This window comes from Sorex araneus, chromosome 1, assembly GCF_027595985.1.
Source record: "Sorex araneus isolate mSorAra2 chromosome 1, mSorAra2.pri, whole genome shotgun sequence".
Classification (NCBI taxonomy): Eukaryota; Metazoa; Chordata; class Mammalia; order Eulipotyphla; family Soricidae; genus Sorex; species Sorex araneus.
In genome coordinates this window covers 113,344,395-113,370,358 of record NC_073302.1, presented here as the reverse complement: position 1 = coordinate 113,370,358, position 25,964 = coordinate 113,344,395, and the positions used below count along the sequence as shown (strand labels likewise).

The 25,964-nt window shown below is 37.5% G+C and overlaps 1 pseudogene; it reads right to left on the bottom strand.

The window, feature by feature from the left end:
• Window positions 1–21,585: 21,585 nt before the first annotated feature.
• LOC101536834 (60S ribosomal protein L39-like) lies at window positions 21,586–21,738 on the bottom strand (annotated as a pseudogene).
• Window positions 21,739–25,964: the final 4,226 nt, after the last annotated feature.

Below are 25,964 nucleotides of genomic sequence, written 5' to 3'. Positions count from 1 at the left end.
TGGAATACTATGCAGCTGTTAGGAGAGATGAGGTCATGAAATTTTCCTATTCGTGGATAGACATGGAGAATGTCATGCTATGTGAAATGAACCAGAAAGAGAGGGACAGATATAGATGAATTGCACTCATTTCTGGAGAATAAAATAACATAACACAAGACTGACACCCAAGGATAGTAGACATAAGGGTCAAGATGATTGCTCCATAGTTGGACGCCTGCCTTATGAGCGGGTGTGGATAGGACAGCTGGAATAGAGTAGGGATAACTAAGAAAATGATGGTTGGAGGAATTGATTGTATGGGAGAAATAGATAAAGGACCAAACATGATAACCTCTAGTATCTGCATTGCAAACCATAATGCCCAAAAGTAGAGAATATGGGTAATACTATCTTCCATGGAGGCAGGGGGAGGGTGGAAAAGGTGGGGGTATACTTGGGATATTGGTGGTGGGGAATGTGCACCGGTGGAGGGATGAGTGTTTGATCATTGTATGATTGTAACTCAGACATGAAAGCTTGTAACTATATCTCATGGCAAATCAATAAAATAAAAAAAATTAAATTAAATTAAAATGATTATAATATACATTCTTAAGAAAGATTACTTTTGCATATATTAAAATTTTTATTCTTACCATTAACTTGTATGTGTGATGAAAAATATTGATTGTAAAAATGTATTTTTCTTACCATGCACTAATTTTTTATAATTTTCTCTTCTGAAATTATTGGAAATTCTAATTTTTATTTTGAAATTATTTTCTGTTTAGTTTTTTTATTTTTATATATTTTTTAAAAAATGTATTGAAGGGGCTGGAGCAATAGCACAGTGGGTAGAGCGTTTGTCTTGCACATGGCTGACCCAGGTTCGATTCCCAGCATCCCATATGGTCCCCTGAGCACCGCCAGGGGTAATTCCTGAGTGCAGAGCCAGGAGTAACCCCTGTGCATTGCCCGGTGTGACCCAAAAAGAAAAAAAATGTATTGAAGATGTCTTAGTAATTTCTTGTCTTTTATTTATTCTAAGAAAATTTATATACCTAATGTTTTAAGTGAATTGCATTGCCCATTTAACTTATGGTCTTTTTTGCTGTGTAAAATCTTTCTCTCTAAGTTAAATTTTATTCAGCTCACAATTAATCTTAACCTTTGTCACTGATTCTCAATATTTTCAGCTGATAATAATATTTAAGGAAATGAATATTTTATCCATATATTATGAGAACAGAAATGTCAAGTACTTTTTCCAGGATGTTTGTCTTTTCTTGGATTGATCATAAGATTTTTTCTTTAGTAGTATTAATTTGCCTATATTATTACCACTTGGAGTCTCTGTGATTAGTCCCCGCTGATCTTCAGAAGAATGAGTACACATAAGACACGAGTATGTAGACGCGTGAATACACATTCTTCTAATACTAGGTTCCTTCTACATCCTGCGTGTTCGACGAAAGCTATGCAGTGTGGGGTGCTGGGGGTGGCTTTGTTCAGGTCTATCCAGCAATCCAAAGCTCGTTCTTTTAGCCCCTACAAATTCTATTGTGTTTGTGTTGCATCCAGCGGCTGTTGAGCGTCTGCTGTGGCTCACCCTGGCCCTAACACTTCACCCCTGTATCTAGGTACATGCCTGCATAGAGAAAGCTCGGGGGTAGGTTCCTAGCTTTTAGCATCATCTGACATCCCTTCCAAGGGTGGCCTGAGGTTCTGGTGGGGGGCTACTATGCTTGTGGTAGAGCACCCTGCTTCGGTTGCCTGCAGTTGGAAATCTACAGGGCTGTGGGTGCCTTAGGGCTGAAGCGAGAGCACAGCAGGTAGGGGGTTTGCCTTGAACGCGACCAAGCTGGGTTCAATTCCTCTGTCCCTCTCGGAGAGCCCAGCAAGCTGCTGAGAGTATCCCAGCCGCACCACAGAGCCTGACAAGCTACCCAAGGCATATTTGATGTGCCAAAAACAGTAACAAGTCTCACAAAATGGAGATACTACTGTTGCCCCCTCCAGCAAATTGTACAAGTGGATGACAGTGATACAGTGGGTGCATTTGCAACCCAGAGCTTCAACCGCCTCAGCACCAACTCTGCCTGGGAGGGAAGTCTTCCCGGCCTGGGCAGATTGCTTCCAGACTCTTTTCTGTCAACCCCCTCAGTGAATCCATTGATTCTTTTAGTTTTGTTGCATTTTCAAGCTGATGCAATTCACTGTCATCTTCTAGGATTTCTTGACATCGCCGCTATCATCTTTTCCAATTTCCCCCCAGTGATTTCAATGTAAATGTCATGTTTTCTTGATGACTAAAAATTCTATACCAATACATATAATAGTGTGCTCTAGATTTGTAAGTTTTTTTGTAAACTATTTGTCTAAAATTAAGAAAGGGTGGGGGGACTCCGAGAGGGAGGAAGACACTGGCGGAGGGTGTGGGTGGGGAGTTGCAACCAGAAAACCTTACCAGAAACAAAATTGCAACCCACACTGCCTCAAATAAAATTTAAAATAAATGAAAAATAAACTGCACAATGCATGGCAATCCTGTCTTGATTATTTCCATTTAGATTTATTAGATTATTTAAGAACACATATTTTTTTTCCAGCTTAATTTTGGCCAGTTTCAAAATTTAGGACACATTTTTTGTTAAACTTATACAAATAGGTAGAACATAGCTTTTATCTTGGGGTTTCTACATAGCAATATAAATATATTTTCATTCTTATATTGTAAAAAAAGGCTGTTTTTTATGGTTTTATTAATAGAGGTTCTGCATGTCATTTTTTTTTTTAATAACCATGAGAACAGTTACAAAGCTTTCCAGTTTAAGTCTCGATCATGCAAGGATCAAACACTAATCCCTTCACCAGTGCACATTTTCCACCACCAGGAAACCCAGTATAGCCTCCATCCCACTCCTTCCACTTTACTCTCTCTCCACTTTGATCCTATTCAATATTTCAACAAAAGACCCACCATTATTATTTGGAATTTTCCCTAACAATCAGGCCGGCCAAAAAGGCATCATTAGACAATTTGTTTTGTATGGCTGATTCCAAAGAGCATATGATGATTTTGAATTTCTGATATTTTAGTAATAAGTCTGGTGAGCTTTCTACCAAAAGCTACTGGGTTCCGAGATTGGTTTGTGTGACTCTGGGATCATGGCCGTTTAGGAGCCAGGAGCCATTTGTGGGCGGCAACTTGGGGCCTCATCAGGGTGGGGAGAGGAGCCGGTTCCACCCCCATCCCATGAAACCCCGTGTGTCACGTCACTGAAGTCTCATACCTGGCTCTCCAATAGGCTCTGAAAAGGTGGCGGCCACTGCGCCCCTGGGGAGAAAAGGCAGAAGGGACAAACACCTTTTCCCACCCGGGGTGGCACAGTGCTATAGTTTAATGCTTAGTCCAAATGCATTTCTGCCAAAAGCCACTGGGTTCTGAGATTGGTCTGTGCACCTCTGGGATCAGGGCCATTCAGGAACCAGGAGCCGTTCATGGGTGGTAACTGAGGGCCTCATCAGGGCGGGGGGCTGGTTCTACGCCCCATCCTGTGAGGCCCTGTGTGTCACTGCTCTCTCTCGAGTTTTGGGCAAGGGCAGACGCTAGTTCATTTATATTTCATTGCTCACTTAGCATGTCAGGAAGGGTTTCACGGCCACTTGTGCTTTGGAGGAATAGTCCTGAGAGTCATATACCGGATCCATACCTGTAGAAGCTCATGGTCCCCGGGATTCCATCTGGAGAAGGCGAGAGACTGCACCTTCTCCATCTGGGGACTGCACCTTCTCCATCTGAGGCATCCCGAAGATATCGGCTTGGAATGGGGCCCAGAGAATTTTCTATGTTATGGTGCCCATCGTGTTTCTTCACTGCTGATTGTGGCAAGATGGAGCCTTTGCATGTCATTGTTATATTTCTCTTATAGGCCCATTAAAAAGTCACTTTAATGTCTGTTGCTTCTCTTGTTATGATAAATTTGCTTAATTAACCCATGATATATTCTAATATTATAATTAGTATTAGCATTGTGGTAGTTAATTTTAAGAATCATGCTTTAATCATAATTTTATGGAAATATTTTTAATATTTTGGAGATAATTTTCCACTGAAAATAATATTCTTAATACTATCCCATATCTCTATCTTATTTCTTTTCTTTCCAGACTATCTGTAAGAGATGCAATAACCTTTTACAATATTCAAAAGAATGTTCCTTTTTTTTGTGAGGAAGAAGTATAAACACCTCTGTTACTATGTTTCATATAGTTTCCCTACTTCTCTAGCTTCCCAATTACTTACAAAGAAAAAGTAATAAAAAAGTAATAAAATAGCTCACAGAATAATAATATTTATACATAAGTCTCATCAAACATAGCATACACATCTTCATCCCGTTAGAGAAGATATTGAAAGGCAGTTATATGTGCATCTCTTTTCTGGCAATGATAGAATATTCCAGAGTTGCCAGTAGTATGCCTTTGAAGACAACAGGAATGTTACCTCAAATATGGAATTGTGAGTGAGATGAAAGAAGTAGCTGTATTGATTTACAGGAAGTAGAAAGAAGTGTAGAAAAACAAGATTTATAAGTATCTAACCTTTCACTGAATTTGAAAGTATAAACAGAAATTTTGCCTTCTTTTTCAGTCTGGAGAATGTATCAACCTCTGTTCAGATGACTCAATGTCAGACCAACTTCAAGACTGATTAAAAAAAAGAAAAACAAAAAAACAAAACAAAACAAAAAAAATTACATCTCTTCAAGGGCATGCCTGATGCTGCCAAACACCATGTTCCTCACTTGAAAAATTATTTTCACCCTTTGCTTGACCATTGTTATTATTAAAAAATTCAGATACTAGCCTATATTTATATTTTTTACCAGACATGAAAAGTTTCTGTTGTTTGGGGCCGCACATGACAGTGCTCAAGACTTACTCCTAGCACTGTGGCAAAGGATCACACTAAGGGTATGGCGCTGTGGGACCATATAAAGAGCTGTGATTATATAAGGACCATATAAGCACCAAGGTCTGCTGTGTGCACTGGGAGACTTCGACCTGCCCTATCAGCCCAGCTCCAAGAGATAAAACTTAAAGATCTTAAAGTCCGAGATTTTAGTTTTAAAGATTTAAACTGGGCAGACAAGCCCGGCATACAAAGCATGTACTCCAACTCATTCAACTCCTCTTTGACCCCTGAACTGTAATTTTCATTTCATTTGTCTTTTTCTCATGATAAAGCCATCTGATATAGCAGTTAAGCATGTAGGTGCATGGGGCCAGAAATATAGCACATGTAGGTGCATGGGGCCAGAGATATAGCACAGCAGGTAGGGTACTTACCTTGCATGTGACCTCTGGTACCATCCCCAGCACCACATCTGGTCCCGCACCCAGTAACCTCCCCTCCAGGAGTGATCCCTGAGCACTTCTGGGTGCAGTCCCAGAACAAAACTTTATATATATATATCACATATATATATATATCTGCATATATATGGGACTGGAGCAATAGCACAGCTGGTAGGGTGTTTGCCTCGCATGCAGCCAACTGAGGTTTGATTCCTCCATCCCTCTAGGAGAGCCCAACAATCTACTAAGAGTTTTTCTGCCCTCACGGCAGGGCCTGGCAAGCTCCCCATGGCTATTCAATATGCCAAAAACAGTAACAATAAGTTTCACAGTGGAGACGTTACTAGTGCTCGCTCAAGGGAATCAATGAACAACAGGACAGCGATGCTACTGTTAATAGGGCTTGAAGAATTATAAAGCAATGGAATGGAAGTATCAATTAAGGGGGCTCACTCCTGTGTGTATATTCAGAACTCAGAGAAGAGTCAAGCGCTGCTTGCAGAGTCAACCCTTCTCCCACTGTGGCCAGTAGGACTAAAGCAGATTTCCTAGAAAGATTCCCGCAGGAGATCAGGCTGAACTCATACTCCTCTACTATGAATCTCTGGAGTTCCTGGCATGACTGTCGTGGTAAAACAGGGCTAAAATAGAAAGCTTTATTCTGGCTATGGATAATGAAGAAGAAAGCCAAGAGTGTGGGGCGCCCCACTGTGAGCGTGCACATGCGCATGACTTCCCCAGGAAGCTCATCTTCCTGAAGAATCCAGGTGAAAAGCTGCCGAGTTGTCACAGCAACAGAGGTGATATGAGGAATCCGCTCTGACAGCCTGAAAAAGCTGGAAAATATCATTTGTGTAAAAGAATTTCTTAGGACAAGATAAAACAGCGGTTAGGGTGCCTGCTTTGCTCATGGTCCTCCTGGATTTGAGCCCCAGGACTTGGTATGGCATCTTGAATTCTGCCAGGAGCGACCCCTGAGGGCAGCGACAGGACTAGGTCCTGAGTACAGGTAGATGTAGCCCCCAAATAAAGCAGCAACAAGAACAAAGCCCAGATTTTTCACTTGGCACCTGTTTCTGACATTTATCACTCTTACTATAATCTCTGACCATTTTACATTTATTATAAAGAAAATCTCACAAACAGCCCTATGAAGAGGTCAAAGAAGAGGAATTACGAAGTTTCCATGCCATGAGCAGGCACTCTTCCTTGCAGTAGTACCTTGAGAAGGTCACTCATTCGGAAACTCTCTTTATTGCATCTTTTAATATGATCTTATTTATTTCTGGGGTTAGGAATTAAATATGTTTTCAGCTATTCCTTAACCTATTTCATTTATTTTTTTCTTCTGTCTTTTCTCCTTAAAACATAATATTGAATTATATTTTATAATTCAACCATCTCTTCATTTGCTAATAGGAAAAAACAAGAAAATTTCATTTTCCACTTTCTAATGTTTCATATTTATTCATTATTATTTATAGTCTTATTTTATATTTTATCCAATATCAATTCTTCCCATAAATGCATTTAAACATGTTTTCTTATGTTTATTGCATCTTAATTTTTTTTTAAAAATTATGAATACATTTGATATTATTATTTAATAACCACATTGTAGCTAAGTGCACTGAGATTGATTAAGAAATTGATAGTGGGTACAAAATAGATGCATTATGTTATCTCAATGTGGCAACCAAGTAAGTGTATTATTTCTTGCTTATGATTGTCTAGTGCAGATGATCAGTATAAGAAATCAGATTATTGATAATTTTTGTGTGTAAAGACTATGCTAAATTATAAGATATCATTTTCCACTGAACTGAATGAGAATATTGGGAAAACAATAAGGAAAAGTTACCTTGCTTTAACTCCTAGATCTTGAAACAACCCTTGTCACATCTACAAATATCGCAATGGTGAAAATTCTTCACATAAGACCATTGAGGTATAAGGATTTTGAGTAATATTTTCTTGCTGTATCCTATAAAATGGAAGGGAAAATATAACATTATAGTCTATTATTTCACTAACAATTGCTATAAGTTAGTTTTAGTGTATACATCTTTTTCTCTATTCACAGTTACTTTGCTTCTCTTAAGTAGGTGGGAGAGAAAATAAATTCCTTCTGTAAATGAAATATTAATATTTTTGTTGTTATTCATTCATTTTCCCCTATCTGTGCCAAGGACCTAGCCCGTTGCTCAGAACTGATCTTCAATGTTTGCTTCTGACACCGTATATGTTGCTAGAGTTTTAAGCAGGGCACTGTTGCGTGCAACCTTCCTGACTCTTCACCGTCTCACAGGGATGTTTATATAGTTAATGCACTGGGCCAGGGAGATAGTACAGCAGGTTTGGTGATTATCTTCCATGTGACCATCTAGGGTCCAGTCCCCTCCGCACCCCTTATATTACTCCAGCCCTACCAGGAATGATGCCTGAGTGCAGAGTCGGGAGTAAACCCTGAGCATCACCACTGTGACCTGTAAATAACAACAGAAAAAGTTATATTTGTGAAAGATTTGTTCTGGAAGGCTTTAGAATAGTGTAACTATTGTCTATTTAGAATTGACCTTATCAGTCTTGTAGCTAGGTTGAATTTTAAGGAAGTATGGAAAATACTTAATGTATTTTTGAGAAAAAAAGAGAGAATATGTTTTGCCTTTCAGGAGTAACTAGATCTCTCACCCACTGCATTTTTTAAATCTATGAATTTTTAACTTGATAATTACCTTTTGGAAAGAGAAGTTAGGCCTCTGATCTGAGGGCGTGCGGAGGCCTGTGTTCAATCCACAGCACAGCACCATATGATCTGCTGACCACTAATAATTGTGGTCAAGAAAACAAAAAATAAATAAGTAAAATAAACCTGTCAACAAACAAATTAGCACTGTACTGTTGCACTGCCATGCCATTGTTTGTTCGTTTGCTCGAGTGGGCACCAGTAATGTCTCTATTGTGAGACTTGTTACTGTTTTTGGCACATCGAACACACCATGCGTAGCTTGCCAGGCTCTGCACGGGTAGTATCCCAGGCTCTGGGATACACGGGGTAGCTTGCCGAGCTCTCAGAGAGGGATGGAGGAATTGAACCTGGGTTCGCCACATGCAAGGCAAACTCCTTACTCACTGTGCTATTGCTGCAGTCCTCAAATTAATAAAATTATATCTATAAGACAATGGACAAATAATTTCAGCATAGATTCTAGATTCTTGAATAAAATGACAAAAAATAGAAAACAGGCTAAATGATAAATATATGCAGATTTCAATAGAGAAATATAAATTTCTAATGTGATAGTAATGCAGAGAAAAATTTAAAATAATTTTTCAGAAAGTTTAGCTAAAATATAAATATTTGAGATACATTTTAAAGACTGAAATACTTAATATTTCATATCCTCCTAGAAAGAATGACTAAGCATGCTCTTTACCAGAAGTAAACCACAAAAAATATTTCAAATAGGGGGCTGGAGTGATAGCACAGCGGGTAGGGCGTTTGCCTTGCACATGGCCGACCCGGGTTCGATCCCCAGCATCCCATATGGTCCCCTGAGCACTGCCAGGAGTAATTCCTGAGTGCAGAGCCAGGAGTAACCCCTTTGCATCGCCAGGTGTGACCCAAAAAGCAAAAAAAAAAAAAAAAATTCAAATAACTTTAGAAAACAATATAGTAATCTACAGAAGAATTCAAATATTGTTTTTGGTATCATAAATATTTTAGGAAAAAATGTAATACATTTAAATTAGTCCAAGCCTATTATATAAAGTAATTTATACGGCAATATTTTATTTTGAAAATTACTGCCTATATCACCTATTCTTTTTTTTATATCGTCTACTCTTACATGCACAAAAATCTTTCTTCCTAGTCAATATATAATTAAGAAAGTTGAGATATTCTTGAACTTTATTCCTTAGTGAGTTTTGTATATCATATATCATGTACCAACTTTTAAACATGTTGTTTATAAATTTCATGTTTGAACATTTATAATAGTAAAAGACCATAGTTTTAGTTTTACTTCAGTATTATGATATCAAACATAATATATCAAATTGAAGGTAAACATATTGAAAATAAACTTAAACTCCCTGTTCAAATATGAATAGCAATCTCTCCAATAATTTATTCATTCTCCTAATAATAGAGTGTGTTGTGGGGCTGGAGAATAGCACCGATGAGTAGGGCATTTGCTTTGCACGCGGCTGACCTGGGTTTGATTTCCAGCATCCCATATAGTCCCCTGAGTACTGCTAGGTGTGACTACTGAGTGCATGAGCCAGGAGTAACCCCTGTGCACCGCCAGGTCTGACCCAAAAAGCAAAAAAAAAAGAAAAAAGTTGAGTGTGTTGAAGAAAATAAATAGGGTCTTGATAAATCAATAAGTTATGTTAGTCATTCTATAAAATTCTCAACAAAGTCCTTCTTTTATGACAAATTAAAACAAATATAAAAAAGTGTGATATTGTTGAAAATGTAATTGATCTGTGATAGCATACAGCTTAGATTAAAAATACTCCAAACACTAAATACCAATCACTTTTTCTTTCTATATTTTGAAATGAGAGCTACTTCTTGAACATCATTGCCACGAGAGAATTTGATTCAATTTGGCAATTTGAATTGAAATGATAAAAAACAGCACTAGGTTTCCGAAGCTTAGACACCTGTCCAGGCCGTATCTTCAGCACTCTGCTTGGAAGTTTTCTGGTCAAAATTTCCAAGCTCATTGCTTAAAAGTTCTGTTTTCAGGCCAGAGGAATAGTATGCGGAATACCTGAATTAGATCCCCAGCAATCCATATGGTCCCACAAGCCCTGTCAAGAGTGATCACTGAGCTCAGAACCAGGAATAGGCCCTGAGCACCATAGGGTGTGACCCCACCCCTCGTCCTCTCCTCACCCCTGTCAGGTCTGTTTGCAATCTAACAGTTGAACCCAAATCAACTGAATTTTCCATAACTTTGTACATTAATTTAGGGATTTCTTATTTTCTCTCAGTTACCTGTATAGTTTTCTTTTTTTTTTCTGTTTTTTTATGAGACCTCAACAGAAGTACCTCTGATTTTCTAATAATAATCCCTTCATGATAACATATGTATTCATGAGGAACATCAAATCATTCTCAGTCAACTCCCCACAATACTTAAGTCCACGTGGACAGCATCTTTAGCACCTGTATTTTTAGAAGTAAACTTCAAAAATAAATGCAGAACCTATCATCTGGGCGGGAGCAATAGCACAGCAGGAAGGGTGTTTGCCTTGCATGCGGCTGATCTGGGTTTGACTCCTCCAGCCCTCTCAAAGTACCGGCAAGCTACTGAGAGTATCTCGCCTGCATGGCAGAGCCTGGCAAGCTACCTGGGGTGTATTCGATATGCCAAAAACAGTAACAAGTCTCACAATGGAGACATTAATGGTGCCTGCTCAAGCAAATTGATGAGCAACGGGATAACAGTGATACAGTGATACAGTGATCATCTGTGTTGAATGTTACCCATCCTTTTCATAGTGCTTGTTGTCAAAGTCACTTTCGCATTTGTAGGCAGCATCAAATTTTGTATGGTTCCCATGGTAACTATAAAGAAGTACACGTATTGAATGCATTCAAACAAATAGTTTATTCTTTCACTGTATGCCCCAACTGAAGATATCAGCTGTTTCAAGCTCTTAAGGATCTTGGGAAGAAAATATCACCTACTCTTTTGATGAACCAAAGAATTTTTTGGCTTCTGGCTTAAAACTTTATTTTCTACCTATATTTTTTATTTTATGTTTTTACCTATATTTTTAAATATCTCCATGCTTACTTTTCTGTACTTTTCTTCTTAGAACACGTGACATTGAATTTAAGTCTGTCCTGAATTCAGTAAAATTTCATTTTAATTACCTTAGCCTCAAAGAACACATTTTCAAGCAACATTATGTTCTGAGATATTAGAGGGGCACATATTTTATAGCACAACTATTCAACCACTCAAAATTATAAAAAAATATTTTAAAGAATAAAATCGATGAAATTATTTTTTGAAATGTCATGTTACAGTTCGGTGGTAGTAGTTTTCATCTTTGTTCAAAAGAATTATCCTAGTGAATGTGGTTGATCTTATTCTTTTTTGCGGTGAGTGTGGGGTGGGGAGGGGAAAACCAATAGTGGTCAGAGATTACTTCGAGCTCTGCATTCACGGATTACTTCTGCTGAGCTCAGGGACCATAGCGGGTGCCAGGAATCAAACCTGGGTCTACCATATGCTAGGCAAGTGCCCAACCCTTTGTAGCAAGTGCCCAACCCTTTGTACTGTCTATCTAGACCCAGGTTAAATCCTATTCTAACTCATCTTGGTCTAACCACACTCAATCCCCTTTTAAGTCTTTTGTACTCTGATTTTTTTGTTTGTTTGTTTGTTTTTGCTTTTTGGGTCACACCCGCGATGCACAGGGGTTACTCCTGGCTCTGTACTCAGGAATTACCCCTGGCGGTGCTCAGGGGATTGTATGGGATCCTGGCATTAGAACCCGAGTTGGCCGCGTGCAAGGCAAAGGCCCTACCCGCTGTGCTATTGCTCCAGCCCCAAATTTATTTATTTATTTTATTTATTTTTTTTTTTTTTGCTTTTTGGGTCACACCTGGCGATGCACAGGGGTTACTCCTGGCTCTGCACTCAGGAATTACCTCTGGCGGTGCTCAGGGGACCATATGGGATGCTGGGATTCGAACCCGGGTTGGCCGCGTGCAAGGCAAACGCCCTACCCGCTGTGCTATCACTCCAGCCCCCCAAATTTATTTTTTACAGAAAAAATGAACATGCTACATAACACTATTACTATCTAATCCTTTATAAATAAAATGCAGAGATAAGAGTTTAGCCAATAACAACTCTTTCTGTAGGTGAAGCCTGAGTGATTAAACAGTGCAATAAGGTCACCTTCCTTACTCTTCTAGACTTGGATGTTCTGGAAATAAACCCACTAAATGTTCATTTTTTTATACAAGGTATGGAAATCTTTTTATGTTTGTATGCTTAAGATGGGTTCCTAGGATAGAATCCAGAACTTCATACTGGCAAAGCATGCGTCATATCAACGAGCTACATTTCCAGTCTTAATTTCCTAAAGGCTTACAGAAGAGAATAAAATAAGAATCATATATCAATGATAATAAAAAAATAGCCTGAGGCATCAACTTTCTTAGATGCTTTCAGGAAGATGGAGCAAGTCTTAAAAGAGTTAAGGACAATTAAAGTGAATGATTTTGAGCTGGTATGCTTTTTTGAATATGAGAAATGTTAAAATTCATTAATGTTGCTCTCTAAAAGATGGTCATTATCACTTAGGGCATACATGTACTGGGTAATATTCAGCTGCTGCTATGTTTCAATTATATTATCATCACTCTTCAATGTGTGATCATAGCCCTAAAACCTAAATCCAGATCTTAGTGTTCTATATCAAATTGAAAATTATTTTTTCTAATACTGTTGAAGTATATGCAAATTTCCCATATTTTTATTTTCTACATTTCTATATTTATTACTAGAAAACAATTTTCTTATTTTAAAAAACACTAACGAACATCTAAATTTCCAGAGATATTTCCAAATCATTATTCTCTTTATGGGGTGATTTGGTTTCTCTATGTTTCATTGGCAGTGGAAATAATATAGCAAGCTATTATATTTTTTAATATTAGATGGATATTGACCTTCCATTTCCATTCTCATAAAGACTCCTTATTGTCTGTTTTAAATAGATTCTCAAAATATCCCTAGAATTTATTCATTTTTGTAGCTGTCTGAATCTTAAATATACCATTCTTCTCATAGATCTAGGACAAATCATTCTAATCCATTGGAATTTTTAACAGCGGACACATAGGTACAATTATATACATCCTAATATATTAAAAAATTTAAGTTGAGAAATAGTCAGATCAATTGTCAAAAAAATTATAGTAAGTACGACAAACACCTGCATGGTTGCAATTTTTTTAAGTAGTTCATCACACAATACTTAATCATAATGAAGGGGTAAGTGTGATTTTACACTTGAAAAACCACCATTTATAAACGTAACCAGGAATGAAAAAAATAATAATGCTATATCAATCAAAATTTTAAAACTTTTATTCTTCATACTTTAAGTAAAGGAAAGACAGTTCACTGTATTATAAAACACATAATCTGTTACGCGGTTTAAAGAATACTTTAATTTACCATAGCAGAAAAAAAGTTAAGTTGCCAAAACATTAAAGCTGTCTCGTATCATAGAAAATGACAATTGAAGGAAATAATTAGTGCAGATCTGGAAAGAAAGCCAATGATGCTAAATGCCTGCTTTTGGTGTAGGAGACCTGTGTTTGATCCCTAGCACTGCATGGTCTTCTGAGCACTGATTAGAGGGATTTAGAGCCCACAACTGGGAGTAGAGCCCAACCCCTGCCAGGCATGGCTGCCTGACAAACAAAACAGTAACCAACAACTCAGAACTTTTGTTTCTCTTTAGTTATTGGGCAAAGACATCCAGAAATAATTCAAAAATAATTCACTGCATAAATTTGCAGATTTTTTATGTACAACTAGTCCATCTCCATTTACATATAGCTACATATATGAGCAGATAATCATATTGTAAACATATAAACATATTCTGCGTCGGATACTGATGTCTTTCCTCTCTTTGATAAATGTCTAATGGGATATTTCAGAAAGCAGTGCCTGTAATACGGGGCTAATGGCTGCCTATTCTTCAGAAGTGTGGATTCATGGATTCAGTCCCTGGATTCAAAAATAAATAGAACTGAACAAAAATATGTTTCTAATTTCTAAGAATTAGTATTTTATTCTAATGTATATTGCCTCATTTTGCACTAATCTACTGCACAAACGTTCACTAGGACTGCATTCATTAGTATTGATTATCATTCCTCCAAGTACCTACATTTATGAGCAAAAATGATATTTTATAATTATTTAATTTTTCCACTCATATGCTCTAGGTTTATACTATGAAACGGGAGAATATGTGTTAACTTAATATTAATCAGAACTGTGAAATTCTATCTCATGGCAGTTTTAGCATTGTGTCCTCAGTATAACTTGTTGGGTGAAGTCCCACTCACTTTTCTTCAAATATGATCCATTTATAGCACATAGAAAAAGGCTGGAGGAATAGTACAGTAGATATTGTGTTCACCTTACATAAGGTCAACCAGAGTCAACACATGGAACTGCATTTGGTCCCCTGAGCATTGCAAGGAGCAATTCAGATATAAACCCTGAGAATATTTTGATGTGGCTTCAAATAAAAAAATAAACAACTGAACAAAGAAATAAATTAAAAGATAAAGCAAATGGAGATGTCTGTCCACTGAACTTGAATATAGGCTTCTGACCATCTCTTCAAAGCTGGAATTTCTTGTGAGGAATTGTTTCCTAATATGTTTGCATTTATTTTTGGCTTTAGTTTCACTTCTCCACTTGCTAAATATAATCTCTTTAGGGATTTTGCTTATATTCTACTTGCATATATTTTATTTTATTTAGTTGAATTATGCCCTATAAACATTCTTGTAGAAAACTGTGTTTGTTATATTTGAATTGTTCTGTCTCTGAATAATCTCTTTATTCATAGATAATATATGTGATATTCATTACTATAAAATGGATAACTGGAATATTAGCACTGTAGCACTGCCGTCCTGTTGTTCATAGATTTGCTCAAGTGGGCAACAGTAAAATTTCCATTATGAGATTTGTTGTTATTGTTTATGGCATATCGAATTCTCTCGGTAGCTTGCTGAGCTCTTCGAGAGGGAGAAAGGAATCCAACCTGGGTCAATCTCATGCAGGGCAAATGCCCTACCCACTGTGCTATCGCTCCAGTCTGGGATATTACTTGTATCACTTGTCATCCCATTGATCTTCGATTTGCTCGAGCAGACGCAGTAATGTCTCCATTAGTTCCTGTCATGTACTAGTGTAGCCCAATGATATCTGCTTCTCCAGGAACAGGAAGAGCCTCAAACCATTCATTCAGGGTTTTGACAAAGAAGTCTAACCATCTTGTTGATGGGCGGCCAGGTGGTCTTTGGACATCCCGTGGAATCCAGTCAGTAACAGCTTTATTCCAGCGGTCATCTCTGAATTGCGTTATGTGTCCAGCCCATCTGATTTTTGATGCCTTGGCAATAGAGACAGCGTCCCTGATTCTTGACCATCAATGGAGGTCGGAACTCCAGATTCCTTCTCTGACTTAGGTGAAACATGATTCTCTTAGCATAGCTTTTTTAATTCCTCTTTTGAATACCTGAATAATGTTCTCATCCTGTTTGAGTAGGGCCCACGTCTTTAAGGCTTATGTTAGTGCAGGAAGAATGGTGGAGTCGAAAATATGTGCCTGGAGCCTGACGTTTTTTGTCCACTTAACCACTTCTTCGACGCTCTTGAAGGGGTTCCACGCTGCTCTCTTCCTCCTGTGCAGTTCTGGCGCCAAGTCGTTCCTCATGTTGAGTGCTCGACCCAGGTACACATAACTGCTGCATTCAGATATGTTTGTTGTATTGAGAGAAAATGAAACGGTGGGGACTAGTTCATTTTTCAAGAACATTGTTTTGCTGAGATTCAGCAGCAGTCCAACCTTTCCACATTCTCGGTTGAAGTTGGCCAGCATTTGTGCTCCTTGGCTAATGTTTAGCGTTATGAGAACGGTGTCATCAGCAAAGCGGAGGTGGTGAAATTGCCGACCATCTATCTTTACTCCCATTCCTTCCCATTCCAGTCATCGAATGATCTTCTCGAGGGTGGAACTGAAGAGTTTCAGTGAAATGGTATCACCCTGCCGCACCCCCCAATTTATTTATTTATCAATGATAACTTCCTTGTAGAATGGTGAGATCCTGGTGTTGAATCCACAATACAGCTCACGGATCTTGATGTTCTGAGTTTGAATGCCATCTTTGGCTAGGGCTTCAATGATTGCTTCAGTCTCAATAGAATCGAAGGCCTTCTTTAAGTCGATGACCCTCAGACAGAGCGGCATCTTGAATTCTCGCTAAACTTCAATGAGTTTGGTCACTGTGTGGATATGGTCTATTGTGCTGAATCCCCTTCGGAACCTGGCTTGCTCGCATGGTTGTCTTTCATGTAGTGTTCTGCCTATTTTATTCAGGATGAGTCAAGTGAACAACTTGTAGACGATAGACAACAGGCAGATTGGGCGATAGTTGCCGATGTCGTGGATGTCTCCCTTCTTGTACAACAGAACGGTCCTGAAGTTTTTCCACTGGGACAGAACCTTGTGTTCGCACAGGTAGCATGTGAAGAGCTGAGCCAGTGTATTGACAAGTACTGGCGGCAGATTCTTCAGGTGTTCTGGCTGACCTTGTCTGTACCGGATCATGTACGTGTCTTTATTGATGAGATGGCGTGTCGGATTTCTAAAATCTCCAATATTACTAACTACACTAATTTTTTTGTCTTTAATTTACCTATATAGTTTAAGCATATATAATATGTTAACAAATATATGACATAAACTTAGTAGCTAATCTCAATCAAAGTGGATTCAATTTTATTATTTTATAGTTAAAAGTAAGAAATAATTCTGTCAGAATTCTAGTGCAAAATTTGCCCTAGATTTATCTAAATCACTTTACTAAATCCATTTTTCTATCAAATGCATATATTTTTTCTCATATAAAAGTTTAATTTTTTTGTAGTTGATTGTGAGAAATAGATCATGCGACATCTAATAGCCTAGTTCTCCCTCTTGAAGAACCTGATAAACTACAGAGAGTCTATTGGCCGCTCAAGAGAGCCTGGCAAGCTCCCCGTGGCCTATTCATATCCCATATACAGTAACAGATATATACATACTTCTCAGAGTGCTGGCAAGCTACTGATAGAATCCCGCCAGCACGGCAAAGCAAAGCCTGGCAAGCTACCCATGACATATTTGATATGCCCAAAACAGTAATGATAGGTCTTATTCCTCTGACCTTGAAAGAGCCTCCAATTGTTGGGAAAGATAAGTATGGAGAGGCTACTAACATCTCAGGTTTGAGTGTAATAGAGACATTACTGGTGCCCGCCCGAGTAAATCGAAGAACAAGGGATGATAGTGATACATGAGAAATTTACAACAGCAAAAAACATCTCCCCTCCCTTCCAAAAACGAAAAAAATAGCCCTTGATGTCTTTAGCACATCATTCTGAGACCAATGAGCCCTTGTGTGAGACTTAAGCATGGGGAAAAAATACATAGTGTCAGAGGTTTTCTTTTTTTCTAGACTAATTGGGAAGTGACTGTGATTTAGCAGAATCCTCATCCTGCATGTAAAGTCTTAAAGAATTTCACCTTGAGATTTTTGCAGCTCCTTGGAAATAGTGCATGCCATTGGAAAGGAATGGTCCCACTCTCATTTAATTGCCAGTGAAGCATTTTCCAGGTACATAATGAAAAGTTTTTGTAGGTATATGTTTTCTTTACAATTATCAAAATTATGCACAGAACCAGGAGTAAGCCTTGAGCACAGTTGTGTCCCCCAAACCTCCAAACAACAACAAAAAAACATCTGCAGTACTATACTCACGACAGAAAGTTAACTCACTTCACCCTGTCTTACCTTTTTGTCCATCTGGATTTATCTACCTTCTGCTCTTCTTTAACTCTGGAAGTTTTAGTAAATTGTAATTGTGAGTACAATTACTGGTTTTCAATTTTGTCCTGAGAAAATTCTACCACCAGCCTATATTCTATTTTTGTTCCATATTTTCTCCTAAAATAATTTATGTTGTGTGTAATTAATTCATTTTTATAACCTACTAAAATTTAAAAAATATTTTATAAGGTACTTCAAAATATTTGATTACATTGAATATTCAAACACCAATCACACCACCATTACACCTTTCCACCACCATATTTGTGATGTTTCCATCCCAAGGCCCAGGCCAAGTCCCAAAGCAGAACCAAAATAATATATTTAGTAGTTTTTTTTTTATGAAAAACCACTAAAAATGCTACAAATTGTTCTATTTTGGCATGAGCCATTAAGACCTTCTTTAAGATAACACTAACATATTGTTTAAAGTTGAGCATTGTGAACTTTCATATATGTATCTGTAAATATACATATTTAATTATATATATTTTTTCCCTCTATTATTGGTTGCCTACTATTTGAACCCCATCAAATGTGGTATGGTAGGGAGTGTCTTCTGATGTGTCGCAGCCACGAGGTCCACAAATAGGTTCTCATACGTGTGAGGCTAGGCGTGAGCGTGGGAGAGCAGCCTTTAGCAGGGTGGCGATAGCCTATTACACTTTTCTGAATAAAATATTCTTTATTTTTCCATGGACTCATTTTAAAAAATAATTGATGTTTCCTTGATCATCGTTATATACAAAAGTGCAGGTATATGCATCAGTGTGTGTGTCTATATGTGTGTGCATGTGTGTGTTTGTGTACATCTGTACACACATATATCTTAGGGCTTACTTTAAAGTCTATGTTCAGATATAACCCTGAAAGGGGTCAGAGGACCTTAACCAGCGCTGGTGATTAATTTGATCAGACATATTTATTTATTTATCTATTTATTTATTTATTTATTTATTTATCTTTTTTGGCTCACACCTGGCGATGCACAGGGGTCACTCTGACTCTGCACTCAGGAATTACTCCTGGCAGTGCTCAGGGGATCATATGGGATGCTGGGAATCGAAACCAAGTTGGCCGCCTGCAAGGCAAACGCCCTACCCACTGTGCTATCGCTCCAGCCCAATCAGACATATTTAGACAAGCACATTAACCCTGGTGGGAATAACTTCAGGTAGTTGCTTATTTACAATTTATGTGGTCAGATTTTTCATTGATTTTGTGACTTACAAACTCATCTCTTCCCTTTTATTGTAGAAGTAGAGGGGTGCCAGTCTTCTATGAGGAAGGTGACTACAACTATTTATTCAAGCAAGTATTTTTGAATTGGCGCAATAGTTTATATGGCTCAGCATATGCTTAGCATTTTGGTGTCCCTAATTCAATCCCTGACACCCGATGTTCTCCCAGATAATACCAAAAGTTTTATCTCCCAGATAATACCAAAAGTGACTAAGCCAATAGAAGCCAATAGTAGACCTCAAGCCCCACCAGTTGTAGCTCCCCAAACAAAAAAGGCAACAGCATAAAAAATTTTAAAAAAGAAAGCAGTCTGATACCATTATATACTTGGCTTCCAGATTTCCAGATATTCCAAACCCCTTGTTCCCATTTCCGTAAGAACTTATATTGATTATTCAGTAGTAGGCAAATATTATCTGCATTCTGGTGCTCCATCAATGACTACTAGTTTGAAGAACCTCCGTGTTACTTATCCAATGGTCCAAGTAAATAGTAATTGTTGTCAGCAGGATATTGTCTAATCTTAAACCCACTTCTATCAATCAGAGGCAATTCTGTAACGGACCATTTTTTTTTCTCTATTGCCAATACATGATTAATTAAATCTCTCCATATTTCTATTTTTTTTCTTTTTGGGTAATACTGGCTATGCACAGGGGTTAATCCTGGCTCTGCACTCAGGAATTACTCCTGGTAGTGCTCAGGGGATCATATGGGATGCTGGGAATCGAACCCGGATTGGCCGCGTGCAAGGCAACTGCCTTACCCGCTGCGCTATTGCTCCAGCCCCCATATTTCTATTTTTTTGTTACCTAAAATAATATGGCATATTTAAAATGCACTTCTTAATCATCTCACAAGTATATAATTTAAAAATCTTTCTCATTTTGACTACATTCTCAGCTAAGATTTCCACAAAATTGAAATGAGTTTATTGACTAGGGTTTGTTCTTTTTGCAGGTTCTGGGGAAGAATCTGATGTCAAAATCATTCATGTAGGAGGTCAGCCGAATGTTGTCTGTGAAGTCCAGGACTGAAATATGCATGAATATTAATCCTGATCATTTCACCTCAAGACATCACCCATATTCTTTGAAGCATGATCTTCTCTACACCCAGAGTCAATAATACTACCTGGCTCTTTCTTGTGCTTAAAATTTCTTCAAATTTCTTTAATTCTATCCCTGCCTTTATCAGGAGAAAGTTAATTGCTCATGCTTTTGCAAATGGATAATCTTTTTTTTTTTTATTCAATGTCAGCTACAGTAGTGAAAACAGGGACATCTTTTTCATCAGTTAAAGGTTGTGATGATCAGAACATTTATGAATCATACACATAGAACTCTGGTTTACCAACCAACCTACTATGCCCACTGATTTTCAGTCAAAGCTATTCATGTTTTTGATAATGAAATGAATTATTTTAAAATATCAACATGTATGTGCTAATAATATATAGGCAATATATATGCTCATGTGTGTAATCTATCCTTTCTGATTATTTCTAAAATTTATGATAGCAAGGAGAGTCTGTATGATGATGATATCATTTAATGAAAATATCTAAGAATATATTACTGATGCCTATAATAATTTGATAATCAAGAAGACAGTATCTCTGACACAGATTATTATTTTCATGATTATCATATAATCAATGCATTTATAAATGCAAACATAAGGATTTATTTTAATTCACTTGTTTTTCACCCTGTTACTGATAATCAGATTTTCATCAAATAGTTACTGAGATGACTGAATGGCACAGATGAGCTTCCCAGTAGTTCATGAGTCACCAGTGGTCATTGATGCATGGGGGACACACAGCAGTTGTTAAAGAGACATGTTAAAGAAGAGCCATGTTCACACAGGGGGAACTGTTGACAGCAACAGAGTGTAGAAGGGATCACAAAAGCTGGATTTGAGGTATAACTGAGATAAATTGGCTTCCAGTCTCTAGAAGAGGATATAATTGTTAAATTTATATAATTACACCATAAATAAAACCTCTTGCAGAAACAGTGCGTGAAGACCTCAATAAGGATATTTATTGACAACAGGCCTCTCTATAAAATCAGAATGGGGAAGGGAACTTGAAGACCTGCTAGATTTGTCAGACGTCAAATTTAAATTGCATCTTGCATTGCAACAATGTACAATACAATTATTTTTAGGGTCTCATATATAGTTAATTACTGAGTTGACAAGCAGGTACAGAAGTCAGAGGAAAAAAATGGATTCTCTAATGAAAAAGCATGATGTCAGACTTATGGTGCCTTTTGCCTGCTGTGTGTGCAAGATCCTACCAGCGTGTCACAAGACATAGGCGACTCTCCTTACAGACCCAGCTTGGTACTCCAGTGGCTTGCCTTGGAGTTGCACATGATCTCATTACCAGTCTTATTGCGAAACCTCTGAGGAACGGGACAGTTCCTCTATTGTTTTTTGGCCAGGAACCAGCTAATCCTATTAGTCTTGTGGGAACACATGTTAAAGAAGAGCCATGTTCACACAGGGGGAATGGCAGAGATAAGGAGAGGAAACTCCAAAATGATTTTTAATAGATAATTAATATCATTGTCTAATACTTGGGAATGGGATGCTAATTAACAGGCGGGTACTTAGCATTAAGGGGATCAGAGAAGATCTTACTAGTAAGATGGTATTTAAGCTGAGATCTGGATGAAAATGTAGTGATGACTATGTGGAGGTTAAAGAGGTCAAGGAGAACAAAGTAGGTAGAGCTAAGGCCCTAAGGAAGAAATAAATTTCTCTTGATGAGGGACTGTAAAGAGGTTCAGTGAAACTACAATTTCATGATGAGAATGATGGGCTAAGTGGTGACCTCAAGAGGTAAACTATTAGCAGAGCTTAGTTCTAGAGCCTTCTTAACTTTTCAAGCAGAATGAAAAATCAATGGTTCTCCCTTGTGTGTTTGAAGTTAGTGGAGTGTTTTAAACAGGTCAGTGATGTGTCTTAATAATGGTTTAATTAGTAATGGAAGTGAAGGGCCAGGAACTGCATGCAGCTACATAGAAATTATTAGAGAAGGCCTAACAACCAAACCAAACTCTGACCTGTAGCCAATGAGGAGACAGCAAAAAACTTGTACTCCGTCTGACATCTATACAAAAACTTTATGTTTTCAAATGTTAAATATGATTTTGTGCCAAATGATGGATAACAGAGGAGAATGAATTCATAATACTGACTGAAGGAGAGATACTGAAAACGAATACTTGAAAAATGTAGCTACCAAGAGTACGTGCTTGCACGGCAGAGCCTGGCAAGCTACCTGTGCATATTTGATATGCCAAAAACAGTAACAACAAGTCTCACAATGAAGATGTTACTGGTGCCCACTTGAGCAAATTGATAAACAACAGGATGACAGTGCTACAGTGCTACAGTAGTTTAAAATATGATTGACAAAATTAGAAAATTACAATTTTAAGACTTGGATAGATTTTTAAATAAAGATAGATTTTTAGTAGATTCTCTATTACTATTAGCTATTTTATTGTTACTTTTATTGGCTCTTTTATGTAATTTTGCTATATCCAAAATCTCAGGAGAATACTTAAAATGTGAGTCACACCTGCATGAACATACATTCATACAATGGTGTAGCGTATTTCTTTTAAACAGTTTATAAGTCTCTTTGCCCTTATAGATTAATTTAGAAATTGCATTCACAAAAATATGTAATGGAACTTTAAGGCTATTATCTTCTTAAATCTTTTTACCCTGTCCCTCTTTTTTCAATTTTTCTTTTTTAAAAAATGTAATCAAATCAATCTGATAGTATATTAAAATATGTAAACATACAGTTTACTTTATTTGAAAATGTACTTAAGTCACATAAGTGACAAGCAACAACCCACATTTGAAAAGCTACTTGAGGGGCTGGAGCGATAGCACAGCAGGTAGGGCGTTTGCTTGCACACGGCCAACCCGGGTTCGATTCCCAGCATCCCATATGGTCCCCTGAGTACCGCCAGGATTGATTCCTAAGTGCAGAGCCAGGAGTAACCCCTATGCATCACCAGGTGTGACCCAAAAAGCAAAAAAAAAAAAAAAAAAAAGAAAGAAATAAAAGAAAAAAGAAAAGCTGCTTGAGAGTCTTGTCACCTTAGTATAAAAAGACTATTCTGAAAATTTAAAAAATAGTCTAGGAAATAGCAATCTAGTTGAAAACATTATTTCTTCAAAATGTCTAGGAATTGAATTTAAAGTTAGCAACAGCAAATTATGTAAATGTTCCAGTAAGTGTGGCATATTGGCAAGAGGATGATCAATAAAAATCTGTCTATATTTTTGAGAGAAAAATATACAGTATAAAATTTTAAATTCAGAATTATGACAATTGTTTTACATTTTATTGCCCACCAGGATCTCTGAAAGTTTGTTTAAAAGTAAAACAATACAGCAGAGTTTGGCTACAAAATCAATACATAAAAATCAGTTGCATTCTTATATACAAATAATGAATCAGAGGAGAAAGAAATCAAGGAGTCTATCCCATTTATAATCATGCCACAAACATCAAGTATTTAGGAATAAATTTAACAAATGAAATGGGAGATCTATACCATGAAAACTTTCAATCACTTAAGGAAGATATAAATGAAGACATTAAGAAATAGGAAATTATTCCATGCTCACAGATTGAGAAAATCAATATTGTTAAAATAACTGTCCTACCAAAGATATCATGTAGATTTAATGTAATTTCATTCCAAATTCATATGACATTCTTCAAAGGCCTAGGAAAAATCAATAATTAAGGTTGTGTGAAATCAGAAGAGTTTTCAGATAGTTAAAGCCATACTAAAAAAATAAGAAATTGGGAGATACCTCATTACCTAATTTAGAGTTGTATTAAAAGGATATAGTTATCAAAACTGTATAATACTAGAATAAAGATAGACTCTCTGACCAACCGTCATAATTGAATATCCAAGTTCAAAGCCTCTTATTTATGGACAGTTAAATTTCAACAAAAGAACTGAACACAGAAAATGGAGTAAAGAGAGTCTCTTGAACAAATGGTGCCGGGAAAACTGGATCACAACAGAATTAAAGCTGAATTCCTATCTCACACCCTATGTCAAAATCAATTCAAAGTAGAACAAGGATCTTGAAAACACTATGAGAAGCTCTAAAGTACCTTAAGAAAAATATAAGCAGATTAGTCCAAGATTCGAACCTCAAAGACATCTTTAAGATCGGATATGGCTGTCAAAGGCAACAGGATCAAAAATAGGCAAATGAGTGTATATCAAATTAAAGTATTTGCACAGCAAAAGAAACACAGCCTAAGACTAAAAGCAGCTAACTGGAAAAAAAAAATATGCTCAATATACCAAATAAAGGGTTGATATCCAGGATATATAAATTATAATGATCAGGCAACAATAACAGATAGAATCCAAGACCCTATCATAAATGGATAGAGGAAATTAACAAGCATTTCTCAGAGGAAGACAGACAGATGGCCAGTAGGCAAGTGAAAAAACATCATCAGGGAAATCCAAATCAAGTTAACAATGAGATACCATCTTAGACCAGTGAGACTAGCACATATCAAAAATAGTGGGAGTCAGGACTGGAGGAATAGTCCAATGGATGGGATACTTGCCTTGCAAAAGTCTGATCTGGGTTCAATCGAAGACAAAACCATATGGGGCCCGAGCGATAGCACAGTGGTAGGCATTCACCTTTCATGCGGCCAACCCGTGGTCGATTCCTCTGCCCCTCTGGGAGAGCCTGGCAAGCTACCAAGAGAATCGCGACTGCAATGCAGAGCCTGGCAAGCTACCCATGGTATATTGGATATGCCAAAAACAGTAATAAATAAGTCTCACAATGAGAGACGTTACTGGTGCCTGTTCGAACAAATCGATGATCAATGGGATGAGAGTGACAGTGATAATGAACTCACCAGGAACAATTCCTGAGTACTGAGCACAGTGACAGAAGTAACAGTCGAGAATTTCTGGATGTGGCCAAAAATCTAAAAAAAAAAAATGAAAATAGTGAGAAAAATCTGTGTTGGCATGGATGTGGTGAACTAGGAGCTGGAATCCACTGCTAGTGGGATTGTCAGTTTCTCAGACTCAGATAACTGTTCACCCTTGCAGGGTCCAGTTGTACTCTAGAGTAAGTTATTATTTATTTATTTATTTTGGGGGGTGGTTTCAGACACTACTATTAATATGTGGGCTTTCTCCTGGGTCTGTATTCAGAAATAGCTCCTGGTGGTGCTCGAGAGACAAAGGAGGTCTAGAAATTGAACCAGGATTGGCTTAATGCAAGGCAAGCATTCTGCCCACCACATTATCTTAATGGAACCCAGAATGAGTTCTTAAGAGGAAAGGTGGTATTCGGGGGCTGACTTTCATGCCTGAGCTTACTTTCCACCTCTGAGAGCTGTTCTGCGGATGAAGCTAAAGAGAAGCATTTCAATAATTGGAGAATGAAGTCAATGGGAAGGTTTGTGCTATCATTCATTTGTTCCCACTTAGAAATGAGTACCATTGATGTAAGTGAAACTCACTTCTATAGTTTTAACCATGCAAAACTACATATTGAATAGGAAAAGAATTGTAATATTGGTATATTTAGTAATAGAAATGTGGTTTATATTGGTGAGATGCATATTATATGTTATTGTAAAAAGAGCATTTTCTCTCCTTTGTAGTAAACTCGTAGG